This window comes from Mercenaria mercenaria, chromosome 2 (genome assembly GCF_021730395.1).
Source record: "Mercenaria mercenaria strain notata chromosome 2, MADL_Memer_1, whole genome shotgun sequence".
Taxonomy (NCBI): Eukaryota; Metazoa; Mollusca; class Bivalvia; order Venerida; family Veneridae; genus Mercenaria; species Mercenaria mercenaria.
Window position 1 is genome coordinate 61,442,809 of NC_069362.1, and position 18,908 is coordinate 61,461,716.

An 18,908-nucleotide genomic window follows, 5' to 3' on the forward strand; every position below is an offset into this window, starting at 1 on the left:
CAGCATTACTCGCTTTAATATTTCCTGTATTGCTATAGCCTGTTGCTTCAGAAGATGGGTTTCCCTCAGCTGAATTTATGATGTCTTCTTCTGTAAATTCTTCACCTAAACTTGCTTCAAACCAGACTTCGTCATCACTTTCACTAGAACTTGCTTCAAACAAGACTTCTTCTTCACTTTCACTAGAACTTGCTTCAAACCAGACTTCGTCTTCACTTTCACTAGCATCTGATCCTGTATTCTCATTGTCACTTCTTTTGTCTTGTAAATGTCCCTTTTCAGCGTCACCAAATTGCTTTTTTATAGACATAGCTGTTACAGTGAATCTCCAACATCTAAGTAAGAAATAAAGTAAGACGTCCTGTTCTTTACGTTATCTTGATAAGGTTATCATTTTTAAAAATATGCCAACATAGCATTGTCAAGTACATACACTTCAAGCCAAAAAGTATGGGTTATCATCAGGTTCCTGTATTTGCAATTATTAGAAGTATAATTTCAGTCTTTAATTTTGTCTCCTTTCCCTAAAAATTTTAGGGTTGGGTGAAGGCAAGGACATTGATTATTAAGTCAGGTAGTCCTGATTGTCGTCTTTCCATCCTCTCTTTCCATTCTATTATCTTTTTAACCGCTGGAAGGATATCAAATTACCTATTTTTTTTGCAACAAAAACTGATGTTAACAATAAGTAAACATTCCAGAACACAGCTTTTGGTCCAGCTCATGTCAATCCCCCAAGAGCCTTGTGATATCACTGGTCTACCCCCCCTTGGAAGGATTTTCAAATGACTAACAATCTAATGTTAGTCCGTAAAGGGAACATACAGCTTATAAATTAGCGCTCTGAGATCAAAGGTAAAGTAAGGAATAATTTGTGTCCTCCCTGTATCTTTTCACCCAGTGGAAGGATTTTCAAACAACTTGCCTGAACTGCAAACTTAATTTCAGTGGCGATTATTTTACAGGGCTTCGGAAATTTGCCAGTTTGTCGGTTTTGGACCGATTTTTGACTTTTCAGACCGATTCGTGAAGTGAAAAAACGAAAAAAATCGGTCCCGTAAAAATGGAGAAAAGTATAAATTTCGGTCTGATATCTCAATACACGATCACCTGCCAAGTAGGAAATTGTTGGTCGCACCTTCAGATAATCAATAAACGTGTCAATCGGTCTGATTGTCACTTTGATAATCGGTCCGTAATTAGCGCGTGACGCAGTCAGTGCTCGCGCGGCACATCCTTTAATGTTTGCAGACAGCCGACTGCGGTGTATTAAACATTTTTGACTGGTTTCCTAACGTTTCTGACTGGATCCAAATCATTTCGACGGGGATCCACTTCTTTTATTTAGAATCCGACGGATGGTGTATTTCAAAAGGCTATGTTTGATCACGGTAACAAACAAATGGTCGATGCATTTAATAAATTGTACATTATAGGTCTTTGATTTAATGAGACATCACACAGAAAACCGATAAAAATAATTTTTATAATCACTTGATTTGAAAAAAATACATGATTCATTTGTTGGGGCTCCAGTTGAAACAAATGCAGAAAATCGTCTTTGCAACCCGACTGTACAAAAAAGGAAAAAATGGACGGGCAACCACGAATGATAAAGAAAACCGGAGTGGCACTGTTTATCAAATCGGTCTTTTAAAAACGTTTCAAAATGAAATTTTGATTATATCAGAAGAGAACATATAACTTTATAAAGTGTAGTTGCTTATTGAAGTACAACGTAAGTGAAATGAAATATCCGTGGCCAACCCGCGTGACGTTTTGGTACTATACATGCGGGAAATTCGATCTCAGCGTTCAAATAACGTACACATTCGGTCCGCGGCAGAGTATTCTTTAAATACTGAGGCTGTTTAGCAGAGAATATGTGTCGTGTAACTCACTTTGACGCATTGTATTCTATAGAATTCCGTCAAAGAATGAGGAAACATGACAAAGTATCTGCCGTGTATACGGTATCGAAGTCACGTGCGTTGGCTTTTAGACTAGTTACGCACACGGTGTCAATGCCTCGTATTATCTCGGAAAAACATCGAAATTTAAACAAAGTAACGATCACACATAACACTAAATAACTGTCTTCATTGTATGGTAACGCGCGGTGACTGGTAACTCAGTTTTAATGCATGACATGCTTATTTCTTACCCTATCACGTTTTACAAAATATGTAATATTGGGAATGCGGTGGGTGGGGTACCGCCGATGTCAGGATTTTCGTTTCGGACCGATTGAGTTATCAAAATTTCCGGAGCCCTGTTATTTTATGTCTGCTCTATTTTTGTACCGGGTGAAATTGTGATTAATAATTCTAATTTGTTCTTGTTCCAACACATCTCTTAATGCTGTAGCCAGTTACAGAATTATCCATTATTAATACCCTCAGGGATATTACACATTTTTAAATGTTGCGTTTTTTAGCTTGACTGATTTTAAAAAAAAATCTACAAGGTATTGTTATCACTTGATCGCCTGCATCGATGTTGATTAAAATCTTTGTTTAGGTCCGCCTTTTCTCAAGAACTATAAGAGATACAGCTTTGAAATTTTGCAAACTTATTTATCGTTATTAGATGACTATGTAGGCCAAGAAGCATAACTCTTACTTGTATTTTGTCAGAATTATGGCCCTTTTTGTACTTAGAAATTCTTAACTGTAACTTTTTTCTTACATACTGTCCAGCGCTTGCATACGAGCGATGGCACCCTTAGGCAGTGCTCTTGGGTAAACATTAACTATAAATGCAACTTATAATGAAGGAATTTTAACAAATACGGCACTCAGTCTTGCCGCTGGTATTCACTTACGACCTGATGTAACTTAAAATGTATGTATATTTTTTGCGGGTAGGAGGCATTTTATGAGAGGGAGGGTATTAATTAGAGAATAGGTGGTTTTATGTATCGATTTACTCAAAGACTTTTCTGGAGTCATGGGCTTCTTTCAAAATTTGTATACTAACCTTTTAGTGGCAGTATGAAAATAAAACAAATTTTATCTATACTGTCAAGAGCAGTCACCTGATTTTAGTGAAGTACGTTAAATTCTGTTCGCTGTTAGATCAACTTGACAGATAAACTATGCCAGAATGTTCACAGAATAAAGCTACCAAAAAGTCTATAACTAGTATTGTCAGCTATCAAGTTGGGTCAGGATAGGGTCTTGAAGAGTATGATAATGATTGTTTAGCAGGATTGGTCAGATTTGTGAATAAAATAATCTGGTTGTGAGTTTGATCCTTGGCAAATGCTCTTCATGATGATTAAACACACTTATATTCGTACATCCTTCACATTTATTCCTGTTAGGTTGTCAGTTACTTGCGAAGAACATGTCAGTGCAGAAAGCTTTGACCTATAGTAGTCAAACATTTTATAGTGTGATTGTGGTCAGTAGATCACCCATTTTGTTTAGGGGTTAGAATGTCACATGTCAAGTTCACAGTGACTTGAGACTAAAAATTATTTCTGAATGAAGACTGTAGGATGTTTGGCCCAAGGCCTCCTGATCTGAAAGCTTGATTGTCTATTGTCAGTAAATTGCCATTATTGTTGAGGTCATTGTCAGGGGCAGATTCAGGGTATGGGTTTAGAGAGGGTGTGGAATTTCTAGCAGGTTCAAGGGGCATGCCACCTTGGAAAAATCATTGGCAGTTATGCAAAATATGGTTCAAGCTGATGTATATTTGACAAACATGGGGCCTGAAAATGTTATCTTTTAAATTTGTAAATTAAAAAAAGGCAGTTTGATTTGACTTGTCATCTCATAATTGCAAATTCTTTTGATATCATGCTTTGCATGTGAAACGAGCAGAAAAATTTCATGAAAATGTATTCCCGCCAGATTTTAGAGAGGTCAAGTGTCTGGTTACTGAGGCCACCACCCAACCCCCCTCTGGATACGCCCTGTACAGTGACATGTTCAAGCTGGAGGACACTTGGATCACAGACCTCTTAGGAAGGCTTTGTCAATAATGATAAAGGCTAGTATCGACTACTAAGCTGGTTGTATCAAATGACCACACAGAATTACTCAAATGGTGTCAAAAATATAATTTCGTTTACAATTCTATGCATGCACTGGCAATAAAATATTTTATTTTTTTTAATATGATTGGACGCGTCCCATGCCTAATGTTCACAAAATAATTTTCGGTCTCTGCTGGGTTTTAGATTGACATTTTGACAACCAGTTTTAATGGTACTTAAAGATTAAATTCCAATTAAGACTGATAATTCATACTGAGTAATCACTTTAAGATAGTAATTAACATGCAATTCTGATATCAGACTATGAAAATACAAAGAGGCTATTTCCTTTTTTATCTCCAAGATATGCTGATACTTAACTAATTCAGGATGTTTTACCTAAAATATGGTAATGTATCAGATCTTGTTTCGACATGGTTGAAAGATACATGTATGAGAACTTCAAGTATGTTTGAACAAAGTGTTGAAATAAATCATTCAAGATATTTCAGTAAAACTTTTATATTATATCGAACATTAGATACAATTAACAAAATTAATGAAAAGCAATGACCTATTTCATACAGAATTCTACTAGAACACGGTATAGATACTATACAACAAAAAATAAACAGACTTTCATTTCATTTTTTAACAATAATATTTTGTACTGCGTTTTTTAGCCCACCATCATCAGATGGTGGGCTATTCAAATCACTCTGCGTCCGTGGTCCGTCGTCCTTCCGTCCGTCCGTCCGTCCGTCCGTCCGTCCGTCCGTCCTTCCGTCCGTTAACAATTTCTCGTTATCGCATCTCCTCAGAAACTACCAGGGGGATTTTAACCAAACTTTGTCAGAATGATGTATTGGTACCCTAGTTGTGTCCCCCTGAAAATCAGACTGGTCCAACAATTTTTTAGTGAGTTATGGCCCTTTGTTTATTTCTATAATTTACATAGATTTATATAGGGAAAAACTTTGAAAATCTTCTTGTCCAAAACCACAGAGCCTAGGGCTTTGATATTTGGTATGAAGCATCATCTAGTGGTCCTCTACCAAGATGAAATTATTTCCTCGGGGTCTAATATGGCCCCGCCCCGGGGGTCACATGGTTTATATAGACTTATATAGGGAAAAACTTTGAAAAACCTCTTGTTCAAAACCACAGGGCCTAGGGCTTTGATATTTTGTATATGACATCATCTAGTAGTCTTCTACTAAGATTGTTCAAATTATCCCCCTAGGGTCAAATATGGCCCCGCCCTGGGTGTCACATGGTTTACATAGACTTATATAGGGAAAAACTTTGAAAATCTTCTTGTCCATACCACAAAGCCTAGGGCTTTGGCATTTGTAATGTAGCATCATCTAGTGGTTCTCTACCAAGTTTGTTCAAATTATCCCCCTAGGGTCAAATATGGCCCTGCCCTGGGGGGTCACATGGTTCATATAGACTTATATAGGGAAAAGATTTTAAAATCTTGTCAATAACCTACAACATTCAAATTTGGACCACATGTATGGTTTTGAGTGGCAAGATGAACCTTGACATGAGTTGACCTTGATTTTGACCTAGTAACCTACTTTCACATTTCTGTAGCTACTGCCTTCAAATTTGGACCACATGCATAGTTTTGTGTACCGAAACAAACTTTGACCTTTACATTGACCTAGTGACCTACTTTCACATTTTTGAAGGTACAGGCTTCAAATTTGGAACACATGCATAGTTCTGTGTTCCAAAATAAAATTTGACCTTGATTTTGACCTAGTGACCTACTTTCACATTTCTCGAGCTACAGCCTTCAAATTTGGACCACTTGCATAGTTTTGTGTACCGAAATGAACTTTGACCTTAAGATTGACCTAGTGACCTACTTTCGTGTTCTGAAATGGAATTTGACCTTGATTTTGACCTACTGACCTACTTTAACATTTCTCAAGCTACAGCCTTCAAATTTGGACCACCTGCATAGTTTTGTGTACCGAAACAAACTTTACCTTTACATTGACCTAGTGACCTACTTTCACATTTTTGAAGGTACAGGCTTCAAATTTGGAACACATGCATAGTTCTGTGTTCCAAAATAAAATTTGACCTTGATTTTGACCTAGTGACCTACTTTCACATTTCTCGAGCTACAGCCTTCAAATTTGGACCACTTGCATAGTTTTGTGTACCGAAATGAACTTTGACCTTAAGATTGACCTAGTGACCTACTTTCACATTTCTGTAGCTACAGGCTTCAGATTTAGACCACATGCATAGGATTGTGTACCGAAACAAACTTTGACCTTGACATTGACCTAGTGACCTACTTTCACATTTTTGAAGGTACAGGCTTTAAATTTGGACCACATGCATAAATTTGTGTTCTGAAGTGTAATTTGACCTTGATTTTGACCTAGTGACCTACTTTCACATTTCGTCCTTGAAATTGATCTAGTGACCTACTTTCACATTTCTCAAGCTACAGCTTTCGAATTTGGACCACATGCACACTGTTGTGTACGGAAATGAAATTTGACCTTGAGCTAGTCAGTAAGTCTTGAAATTTGGAACACTCAAAAATGACACATTGGTGGGCGCCAAGATCACTCTGTGATCTCTTGTTTTCATTATGTTGCTAGGAAAAAACTAGTCTAGGAATTGTGTGGACGGACACATATTAAATCAGAACGCCGTTATCTTCAAATCCATGTTTCAAGTTGTATTATTAATGCATGAACATATTAAGGTAAATTATTATCATAGTAAAGTGGGTTCGAAATTTCACATGTCATATCGTTCAATTCGCACGGAGGTTAAGTAACGCCAGAAATGTCTCGAAATATAAAAACAAAATGTTAAAGCAAACGGATAATTGTAGAACCTGCTTCACGCAAGTAAAATGTGACAGAATATTTAGGTGACATCTGAATATTGCGATTACTTGTTTTAAATGTAGCCTGTTCACTATCCATATGTTTTAAATGTATGCATTTTATAAAAGCAGATAATTATATCACAATACACTAGTTTGTACTATGAAGGCAAAAAGTTACAACACATATAGGTAAAAGAAACATATATACCCTAAGTATGTTTTCCTTTTTTGGAACCTTTAAATATTTTGAGAAAACCCCTATTTCAGTCTTGCCTAGATGAAGAGATACAGAAGAAAAGACGTGAGAACAGATCACCTAATGACCAGGCTACCATCTTCTTCATTCGAGTACTGGTCAACTGTTTTGTACTGGCCCTCCTTGCAGGCTCACTATTCCTGGTCTACTTCACAACTGATAGGCTGCTTGTGGTAGGTTAATGACTCTATGTACTTTATCAAAGACCCTCTGTAAGTTCTTGTCTGGTAAGTGTGTGTGGGAAATATTTTTAACTGTTAGTATAGGATAATTATAACAAACAAACTGTATGTATATTGAAAGGCTGTGCTGTACAAAGCTCTTTTTAGACAGAAACTACATATGATGTGAAATTGCATTTTGCTTAATATCTTGCATGAGGTGTAACATTCGTTCATGTGTGGAAGCTACCCAGCTGGCTTTAAGAAGTTTGTTTGCTTTACACAGTTGCCTGCCCTTCATGAAAAAAATGCCTAATAAGATGGAAAGTGACCACATTCCTATAATTGTGTCATTGTGATGCCAAAAATCAGCCTCGAATATTTGGTATCATGTTTGTCATTCCATTCTTTTGTTGCTTTTTGTGCTGTTGATATTTTTCATTACTATAAATAGTAACAAAATTCCACAGGACAGAATTCTGTTCCCCGTGCAGGCACAATAACCATTTGTTGGACTGCCACAGATGTGAGAAATCATTTTCGATGTTGTTTTATCTGTGTTTTTGCGTTCAAAAATTTGTTTTATATAATATGCTTAAGTCATCCAAATGATTGGATACTTATTAGTGTGTTTAGGTACACAATAAACAAGTTATCAAATGGCAGTGATGTTAAACAACATCATGCTAATGTAGCATTAATCTTGCTAATAACCACTTCAGGCCCGCCATTGCCGTTTAATAAGTGTGTATATATAATGATTGAATTTGCTTACTGTGAAATCATTAATGTTCAGAGGGGACTAATTTTCGTGGTTGCGTCAATCCACAAAATTTCATCCCAATGAACAAGTAAAATTCCCATTCATTTTATGTTCGGAAGTTGAAATCCACAAATTCACATCCCCGTGAAATTGCTGTTTTGGGCAAAACCATGAAATTTCATGCCCACGAAATTAAATGATTTTACAGTATTGGAAAAAGTGACTGTTCACATGTAGTTTTAATGTCTACTTTTAGCTACAAGAGCAGGAGTTGAATGAAGTGGTGGCACTAATTGTCCAGTATCTGCCCTACCTGACCATAACAGTGCTCAATTTTCTCATTCCGATAGTGTTCCAGAAAATTGTCAGTCTAGAGGACTACTCACAGAACAATCAACTTAGAATTACATTAGGAAGGTATGTATGTCAGATAGACATATATAATTTTTTGTTATTTTTCAAATTATAAAAATTCAAACTTAATAAGCTTGTGATGTAGTTAGATTAAGTAGTGCCTATATAAAGATGTCTCCCCGTGGCTAGCAAGTGGAGATTTTGACCACCCCAGTACATTGCTAATTTGCTTTGTACGCTGTCACCTTTTTAAGACACCAGTACAGGGTTTGGAGATTAATTTCAAAACTCCAGACAAAGGAAATATAAATGCTTATATACATTTTGTTCTTAATTTGAGCAAAATTAAAAACATTCTTGTAAATGAGCTTTTGAACACAACTAAATATGCTAAAATGAAGTTGCACCAGTGATGAAATTTACATCCCAGTGTGCAAAAATGTGAACATTTAGTATATCAGTTTGCCTTATGAGTATAAAATAATGATTCATGTAAACTTCAAGCTTTCTTTGCAATTCAAAAAGGATAAAACTACATTAAATTGGATACTAAAATTTAATGTTAAACATCCAGTTAAAGAAGGAGTTGACATTTTTGGGAATTTAAATATTTGTTTATAACAGCAGTGGGTGTGAATATTCTATCTTTTAATCATAATCATGGTATTTTGTTGTATTCTAGGTCTATATTACTGCGGCTTGCCTCTCTCGCTGTGTTGATAGGGTCCCTGTACAGACTTCTTATCATCAATGCTGACCCTGCTGACGGTTTCTGTGGTAACAGATTGTGGGAGAAAACAGTGAGGACAGCTCGTGGTAGTATAAAGGTAGATACAACATCAAGGTTCATACATTACCTGTGTTAATTGCAGAAAGTAATGAAAAAACTGTATAAAACACTGAGAAATCCAAATGCAACTTCCATTCAGTGCTATGGAACTGCACCTGAATATAAAAGAATACTAATGTTAAAGAACCAGATGTTTTTACTGAAAAAATGCTTCAGTTAGGATGTACATGTACAAAACTACCTTCTAATATAGTGAAATATATGCCTAACCATACTTAATTGTGAAAGAAACATGAACATCTGGTAGAAATATTCCGATTAATTTTAAGTTTGGGACGTTAGAATTGTTTGGATAATTGCTGTCCATCACAGCGGATCATAAGAGGGATGGCAGCTATAAAATATCAGAATCTCCAGGGGCGGCAAATTCAATTGTCCGTATTGCCCAGGTTGTCCCAAAGCTTGTACGGACAAGTGAAATTTGAACAGAATTTACTATATAACTATCATACGGACAAGTATGGAAGATTATTTATGCAAAAATTCTATTATTGTATTTGATCAAACGCTTTATGATTAATGACAACTATTATTGCATTTGGTAAAGTGCTTTATTGTTGATGACAAACGCATGCTACATGTTGCAATTTAGATCACTTACATATGGATATAAGTAAACCAATTAATGCTTTAAATGCCAAAATCCTTAGTATCTTATGTATAGCTTCATGATAATTTTTCAAAGTATTTTTTCTAACGCCAAGTGCCAAAAGAGAACTGGTAGTCATTTACTTGATTTGGGCTATTGGAGACTAGTTAAATGTTAGCAAATACGTTCTCTCATTGTTAATCAACTGTTTTTATTACAGTTATTACATGCATACACTGTAATGTCATTAAGTACTTGTGTAATGTCAAGAGAGCAACGATTTCTGTATTGCGCTTTATGCTTATTCATATACCTAATTTCATGTCTTCATATTTTGTTAGCTGGGTCCATTTTCGTTTAAATGAAGAACGATAACTCCAGCTTACTTATTTGAGAATACAGTTAATAGCTGATCCCTTCAAGAAACTCTCGTAGAAAGAGGTAGCCGGGGTTATTAATAAAACCAGGCCCGACCCAAACCACGGAAATAGCCGATTCCGATTGTACGGAAACCACCGGAAACTTACGGACGGAAGGCTAATATAATTACGAATGGTGATACCGTCATCTTTATCAAGGCCATTATGTGTATTTTATTTCATTATTACAAAAGTAGAAGCAAAGTATTTGATATTGATGATACGTATGTTTGATGAAGTATTGCACTTGACATAAGCGAAGACCTAAAATAACAAGATATTTGAATCACACTCAATCAAAGAAGTAATACGTTCGGCAGTCGATGTGTCATTTTGTGTACCGGACAGACACGAGATAGCAGTTTGCAGGATACTTTCAACAGAACTGGACAGGCTAGTTAAATGTACGTCGTTATTTCACACCTAACGATGTGACATAAGGCGAAGGGGTCTATACCGTGCACTGGAAGTATTTATAAAATTTGGTTGCCCGACCAAGATAGCGTTTTAGCATATTAAGTTTTAATTTAATGAAAATATCTTGTCTTAGGGAACATATGAATATAAACACTCTTATATTAAGGTTGTCAAAGATTTGCATTGGTAAGTACACATTTTGCGAAAATTAACTAGAAATGTAAGTTTATGAAATTATTATTATACTCCTTTTGCCTATCTCGGTTGCGCAACCAAGATAGATCGAAAATAGATGAACTACGAAGCTATGCGCTGTTTTCATACTTGCCATTTGTTTCAGGTTGTTGAAGTATTCAAATTTGAATATAAAACTAAATAAACTAATAAATTATATCAAAATCTAAAAACATAGTCCACTTTTTACATTTTTTTCATATTAAAGGGAGGCAATTACAAAATTTCATAAAAAAATATCAAGGTAAACATTTCCAGAAGAGGTATAACTCTATGTAATAGGTCTTTGTTCCAGAAATACAAGAAAACTGAAAACAAAATATCACAAAATGTTGCTCAAATGATAAATCATATGATTTAGCTTTAAATAAAACCGGGTGATTTTGTATGGAGATGGTACCCGGAGTTACAGTAAGTTGTAGAAATGAATGAACTGGAGTATAAAATATGAAAGATCGATCGCAAAGTTTCGAACCCGGACCCCCCCCACCCACCCACACACACACCCCGAAACATGTCCGCTCAGTCTTTTTAAAACAAAACAATAAAAAACGGTAAATATCTAATACGGATAAATGGGAGGGTAGTGATAGCAATGAACTTTCATGTTTTAACAATTTACTGCTAACGTTATTTTTGTTTTTAGATTATTTAATTTTTGATTTCTCTTTCTTTTATATTTGAAATAATACTAGCATATCTTTTTAACACAGAATTAAAAAAAAAAACCGGTCCGGTCGGACTACGAACTATGCTTTTGCTATATGCTTATACAACTATTCACACAATGTTAACTTTTTTGTTTTTAAAATGAACATTTAAAGCATGGATTACAAATGTGTGCAATTCAGATGTTAAATTATTATACCCCACACAATGTCCAATGCACTTTTCCCATTAGTTTAACTTGAATAATATATCATAAGCGTTTTTATATCTCGTGCGCAAAATCGTTATTTTCAATTTCTGCGCATGTGATATTATACAATAATTGCCTTTTGGTGAGGTCGATATGAGCCGCGCCATGAGAAAACCAACATCCACCCAGTCTGGTCAGGATCCATGCTGTTTGCTAACGGTTTCTCTAATCGCAATAGGGAGCGGTGGTCTAGTGGATAAGGTGTTGGCCGCTCAATCCAGAGGTCGTGGCTTCGAGCCCCACTGGGGTCACGACCATGACTTCTCATATGACACCAGTACTGGTTTTTCCAGGAAGCGGACTCGAGAGTGGTTACAATAAGCTTGAAGCTTTCGTCACAATCGAGCTAAAACAAATTTGTATAAACTAAAAACTAATCGCAATAGACAATGTTGGTTTTCTCATGGCTTTGCTCATATGTGGATTTATCGGCCTGATAAAAGCAATATCAACCTCGAGCGAATTTATCGACTTGATATCGCTTTAACAGGTCGATAAATCCACATATCGACCACACATAAAAACGACAATTGTTTTATTATCAAATCCAGCCTACTCATAAGTATAAACATTAGATACAAATGTCTGCAGCCTTAGGTCATCTTTCGTGGTTAATTGTATACGACGTCGCATTGTTTTAACGTAATAACGTGTGGACGTCACAGCTGGAGGTCAATATGTGTGTTTGGCTCCGCCTTCGAGAAAATACGATTTTTTATCGTTGAACATGTGACTACATCTAGAACAATGGAAAGGACTATAAATATAGATTTAATGATAAAACAATAATTTCATATCACATGCGCAACAACGCTTTTTTGTTTTTCTGCGCATGTGATATTACATTTTCGTGTCTCCCTATGAGAGATCGATACTTTCGTACTGATTAAAAGACGATGCGCTTATTTATACATAGGATTAAATTACTTTATCTTGTGTTCATACATGTGTGAACTCGGCCTATTTTTTGTGAAAAAAGAACACACTACTTAGTCATTCCATTTGAAAACATATAGGTTTTAATGGGCCTGCTATACCAAATGAAACATAATTACTTTTTGGATATAATGGAAACCCTAAAAATAAATTAATCTCCGTAAAACAGAAACGTCACAACTATTTATGATATTCAACCAAATCACCTAAGATAAAACCAGAAATTAGCCAAAATAAAATTAAAGAAAGAAGCGTGCTATTCACTCTTGAATGCTGACGAAGAAGGAAGATGCCGTTTCCCGATTGGTTCAACGGTATCACGTGATAAAAGGAATTCCCAGATTGGCTTTTACCGTAGTACATAATTTAACATAATTCAGATTGGGACCAATTCGCCCCAGATGTACAACAATGACATAAATCATTTTATCTACCTATAAAATTCATATATATTTAGGGTTGAGCTAAAATGTGATTTCTCGACGCGATATTTGCGTAAGGAGTTTCAATACAATGCAATATCGGGTGAAGATCAACTTTTACTATTATTTAAACAAGTTATGAAGGATGCAACTTGTTTCTGGAAAATACCGCTCATTACACTTTCTTTACCGTAAAGTTGAAAAAAAAAATTGTAAGGTTAAAACTTTTCTGAGATGCTTTATGGATTTGGCCACACATGGGCAGTTTAACAAACCAATTATAGCTGAAAAATTACACTCAGATCTTTCGTAAAAAACTGCAAACTATCGTACAATTACTCGGTATATACAAAAGAAGAGCAACAGTTTTATTTGCATAATTACAATAGGTTTGGTTCTACCAATGAAAAACTCACAAAACGTAAGGTCTCAGAATGCGACAGCATTAAAGCTGCTCAATATAGATCCAAGTACAGTTCACTTCCGGTGTGCTTTTTCGAGATTTATTTGTAAATTATGATTAGCGGGCTCAAACGATCCTACAGTTGTTATGTATCAAAAATGCCGAGCACTAGCAAACTGACTGAAAAGGCATTCTGTATACAATAATATATCAAATCAACCTAAATAAATTGCAAAGTTTTGCAAGATATGTCTAACCATTGAAGTTTAATTTTGAAGTATCTAAATTCATAATCTGAAAGTGTAGAGCATTGGTAAATATCCAAACGAACCTTAACAAGTTCAAGTTTACTTGGTCTTTTTTCACGAAACAGTGTGAATCGTTCTGTATATTGAGTGCAGTTAAATGGTAATTTTGTTCCCATTTAAAAGATTTCTTTTTCGCGTCAAGTTTTGGTTCACCAACTAATGTGAAATACACTCGATGACTGCTTCCTGGAAAGTAACCAGTACTCGCACCGAAAGAAGGGACTGTTGGAGTCACGGTCAAAATCCGCTGACAGGATTCGACCCCGCGACCTCCGGTTTACGAGACATCTGTACATAAATGAAAAAAGGTAAAATTTATATCTCGATTCTACTCTATATAGTTTTGAACTAATTTGAATATAACTTAAGTAAGTCAGTTTATTCAGAGATCACTTGCAAACTTAAAAAAAAAAAAAAAAAAAAATATATATATATATATATTAAAACATTATAGGAACCTGCCGAATATGAAATCGATTATGCCACAAACTGCAATGTACCACAATATATTCAATTTGTGACTTTCATCGTACGTCAATTCAGTCGACTAAGTTCAAGAGATACTCAGAATCCTGCGTGAACAAACCTATCTCACTATTTGTTTCTATATATTTGTTTTATGGTCTTTGAGATTTTTTAAAAACTTTTTAATAAAAAGTTTTAAAAAACTGCTCATTCTATTCTCTAAAAATTGTCAGTGATATTAGAAATTATTCGTATTCATTTTTTTTTTTTTTGACATAAAAATAATTTCCGTAAAGTCTCATTGAACAAAAAAGTATAAAAAATCCTGCCTTTTTACTACCTATTTTTTTAGGCATGTTACCGGACACAAAGAATTATTTAGGCTTTGGGAATGCACAGGTGAAACAAAAACTCTTTGAGGCCCGAGAGGAATTCCTTTCTTCGAAATATAACAACTTTTTGGACAAAACGTGATTATAAGATAGTATATAATGATAACGATACAAAATATCGGGAACTAATTAGAAGGCTCGTCAAAACAACGCTATGTATAACGATTTCCTGTGTACAAGATTACAAATTATATTAAGACGTTTTTGCTACCAGAAAGAACACGCAGTTTTAACCCATTCATCAAAGAAGTTCCTCGCGGGCATCATAAAGTTCAGTGTTTTTTTTTTACTCAATTCTAAATATGTAAGATGATATCGACACGATATCATTCGTAATTATATTAGCCTTCCGTCCGTAAGTTTCCGGTGGTTTCCGTACAATCAGAATCGGCTATTTCCGTGGTTTGGGCCGGGCCGGGTTTTATTAATAACCACGTTTGAACGCGCTAAATTTAGAACCGGAGATCTATCTTACTTTCATTTTCACATTTTTTTCCTTTACGATTATGACATTTTCTGTAAGTTTTTTTTTCACATGGAAGGTACTCTATATGTTGTTTGGATAGATTGTAAGCAAGTTAGTGAAGAAACAATTTTTATTTTTAAAACATACTGGCAATTTAAAAGAACTTGTTCGTTGTTGTTCCTTTATAGCAATTGAACAAGCCTGGGGAACAGTCCTTATAATTTTAGGACATGTGGCGCCCCTAGCGTTAAAATTTATCAAAATTTGCCGGTTCCCGGCTTCGTTGAAGTCAAGGAACTTAGTGTATGGTGGATAGTGCATTGTCGCTGTGCCAAGTGTCGAAATTTCTTTTTTTCCTATTTAAAAACTGTAATTAATGCAAACGCATTATGGAAGAGCTACTTTACAAAATCAAAGTATGGTCATACATGCAAACAGTTGATTTATTCTGTGCATCAGACTAATAGAAGTATATGCATGCGAACATTTGATATAGAGCTATGCAGGAAGTATGTTATCAAACACCAAGCATATAGTGTTTATATTCATCAAAATTGCGTTACATAACATACATTTGTCTACAATCATAAAGCATTTGACAAAATGCAATTGAATGTTTGTCATGAATCATAAAGCATTTGACCAAATGCAATAATGTTTGTCATCAACAATAAAGCACTTTACCAAATGCAATAATAGTTGTCATTAATCATAAAGCGTTTGATCAAATACAATAATAGAATTTTTGCATAAATAATCTTCCATAGACAAGTAAAAATTAGCAAATGACAAACTGACAAGCAAGTCCAAATCCGATTTCGCCGTCCCTGAATTCTCATGAAATAAGCCAGCCCAATAAACCAAATGCAGAATTTTGTTTCAATATACCGATATTCACAGTGATATAATGTAATGAAGCATGATAGGGTAAGATCTGTTGAATTCATTAAAAACGTTTAAAAGGAAAATTTATTTGTTTGTGTAAGATTGATATCACTTGTGAATATCATAATTTCACATTTTCATTCATGACTGTGCCACTCAAGAAAATATCACATTATACATGTACTATAGTATTCGCTCGGTAAAATATATTTCGATCTTACACTGAAACAAACAGATATCCTCTATACTTTTTCACAGACTTTGATTTATCGAAATAGATTACTGTAAAACCATTTAATTTCGTGGGCATGAAATTTCGTGGTTTTGGTCAAAACGGCAATTTCATGGGGGATATGAATATTTGTGGATTTCAACTTTTGAACATAAAATGAATGGGAATTTACTTGTTCGTTGGGATTAAATTTCTTGGATTGATATAACCACGAAATCCACAAAAATTAGTCCCCCACGAATATTAATGATTTCACAGTATGTTCATCTTGAAAAAGAAAGTTTTATACACCGAACAATCTTTGTTTCTGAAGTCGATTTATTTTGCTTGTGTCAGTTATATTTCTTATATATTGAATTTTTGAGTACAAAATATATTTCAGTGCTGGGAGACATATGTAGGTCAACAGATCTACAAGTTGGTATTGTTAGATCTAGTGGTAGAAACGAGCATTATAGTTTTTGTGCAGTTGCCTAGAAGGTCAGTGGATTTTGGTGACAATCTTTCTAACAGAAAGAAAGTAATTCAGCAAGAAGAAAATATAAGTCTGATGCTGTTTCAGTTGCTCATTAAAATTATCTAAGCATAGGTTTTAATTTTGTCCACCTTCAAAGAAGTTGGGATAATTGTTTGCTCGTTTGTCTGTTTTTCTACTGGTTGGTTGGTCAGAAAGTCAAAAGGTGAAGGTCACAGTGACCTTAAGACTGAAAATGGTTTTGAAACTTGAATTAGAGAATAATTTAGCCTACCACTGCCAAACTTTATAGTATCATTGTCTGTGGTAAATTTAATTATGACCCTTATTGTTTTGTTATTTAAAATTAGGTCAGTGGTCAAGGACATGGTGACTTTAGACTAAAAATGACCTCTAATTAATATTTTGGCTCTGGCCTAATGCCATCAGACTTCTTAGAGTGATTGTGTGGTCAGTAGATGACCCTTATTATCCCCCGCCGATGAAATTGGGATGGGGGGTATTGAAATGGCATTGTCCGTCCGTCCGCAGCCATTTCTCAGTAACTAGCAGGTAGAATTTCATGAAACTGGAAATAAACATGAACCAACATACTGCAATGATGCCCGTCAAGTTTTTTTTTTGGATTGGTCAATTTCCCTTAGAGTTATTGCCCTCAATTTAATGAAAAACGCCCAAAAACGTCCGTCTGCAGCCATTTCTCAGTAACTATCAGAATTTCATAAAACTTGAAATAAACATGAACCAGCATACTGTGATGATGCCCGTCAATTTTTAGCTCACCTGTCACATAGTGACAAGGTGAGCTTTTGTGATCGCGCAGCGTCCGTCGTCCGTTCATGCGTGCGTCCGTGCATCCGTGCGTGCGTAAACTTTTGCTCGTGACCACTCTAGAGGTCACATTTTTTGTGGGATCTTTATGAAAGTTGGTCAGAATGTTCACCTTGATGATATCTAGGTCAAGTTCGAAACTGGTTCACGTGCTACCTCTCTAGAGGCCATATATTTCACAAGGTCTTCATGAAAATTGGTCAGAACGTTCTCCTTGATGATATCTAGGTCAAGTTTGAAACTGGGTCACGTGCCTTCAAAAACTAGGTCAGTAGGTCAAATAATAGAAAAACCTTGTGACCTCTCTAGAGGCCATAGTTTTCACGTGATCTGTATGAAAGTTGGTCTGAATGTTCATCTTGATGATATCTAGGTCAAGTTTTAAACTGGGTTACGTGCGGTCAAAAACTAGGTCAGTAGGTCTAAAAATAGAAAAACCTTGTGACCTCTCTAGAGGCTATACGTGTGAATGGATCTTCATAAAAATTGGTCAGAATGTTCATCTTGATGATATCTAGGTCAAGTTCGAAAGTGGTTCACGTGTTATCAAAAAGTAGGTCAGTAGGTCAAATAATGAAAAAACCTTGTGACCTCTCTAGACGTCAAATTTTTCATGGGATCTGTATGAAAGTTGGTCTGAATGTTTATCTTGATGATATATAGGTCAAGTTTAAAACTGGGTCAACTGCGATCAAAAACTAGGTCAGTAGGTCTTAAAATAGAAAAACCTTGTGACCTCTCTAGAGGCCATACCCTTGAATGGATCTTCATGAAAATTGGTCAGACTGTTCATCTTGATGATATGTAGGTCAGTTTTGAAACTGGGTCACGTACCTTCAGAAACTAGGTCAGTAGCTCAAATAATAAAAAAAACCTTGTTACCTCTCTAGAGGCCATACTTTTCACGGGATCTGTATGAAAGTTGGTCTGAATGTTCATCTTGATGATGTCTAGTTCAGGTTTGAAGCTGGGTCAACTGCGGTCAAAAACTAGGTCAGTAGGTCTAAAATTAGAAAAATCTTTTGACCTCTCTAGAGGCCATATTTTTCAATGGATCTTCATGAAAGTTGGTCAGAATTTTTATCTTGATAATATCTAGGTCAAGTTCAAAACTGGGTCACATGAGCTCAAAACTAGGTCACTATGTCAAATAATAGAAAAAAACGACGTCATACTCAAAACTGGGTCATGTGGGAACAGGTGAGCGATTCAGGACCATCATGGTCCTCTTGTTTTTTTTGGATTCAGTTTCCTTTAGAGTTATTGCCCTTTAATTGTTA

General features: G+C 35.4%; 1 pseudogene; it reads left to right on the plus strand.

Annotated features, from left to right (window-relative positions):
* LOC123564062 (transmembrane channel-like protein 7) overlaps window positions 1-18,908 on the plus strand; it is an 86,243-nt pseudogene that overhangs the window by 54,440 nt on the left and 12,895 nt on the right.